Source organism: Arachis duranensis, chromosome 10 (assembly GCF_000817695.3).
Source record: "Arachis duranensis cultivar V14167 chromosome 10, aradu.V14167.gnm2.J7QH, whole genome shotgun sequence".
Lineage (NCBI taxonomy): Eukaryota > Viridiplantae > Streptophyta > Magnoliopsida > Fabales > Fabaceae > Arachis > Arachis duranensis.
In genome coordinates this window covers 62,161,915-62,162,240 of record NC_029781.3, presented here as the reverse complement: position 1 = coordinate 62,162,240, position 326 = coordinate 62,161,915, and positions in this window count along the sequence as shown.

Sequence of the window (326 nt, the reverse complement as noted above, 5' to 3'; positions counted from 1 at the left end):
AATGGCCGAATACACACTACCCCCTCTCCCTATATATACCCTTCCTTTCTACTTCATTTTCACACAACACAACCCCCTCCTCTTCACCTTGGCCGAACCTACATCTCTCCCTCTCTAACATATTCTCCTCTTCTTCTTCTTCTCTTCTTTCTTTTATTGCTCGAGGACGAGCAATATTTTAAGTTTGGTGTGGTCAAAGCATAATCTTTTTTGTTTTCCACTACCATCAATGGCACCTAAGGCTAGAGAATCCTCTAGAAAAGGAAAAAGGAAGACAAAAGCTTCCACCTCTGAGTCATGGGAGATGGAAAGATTCATCTCCAAAA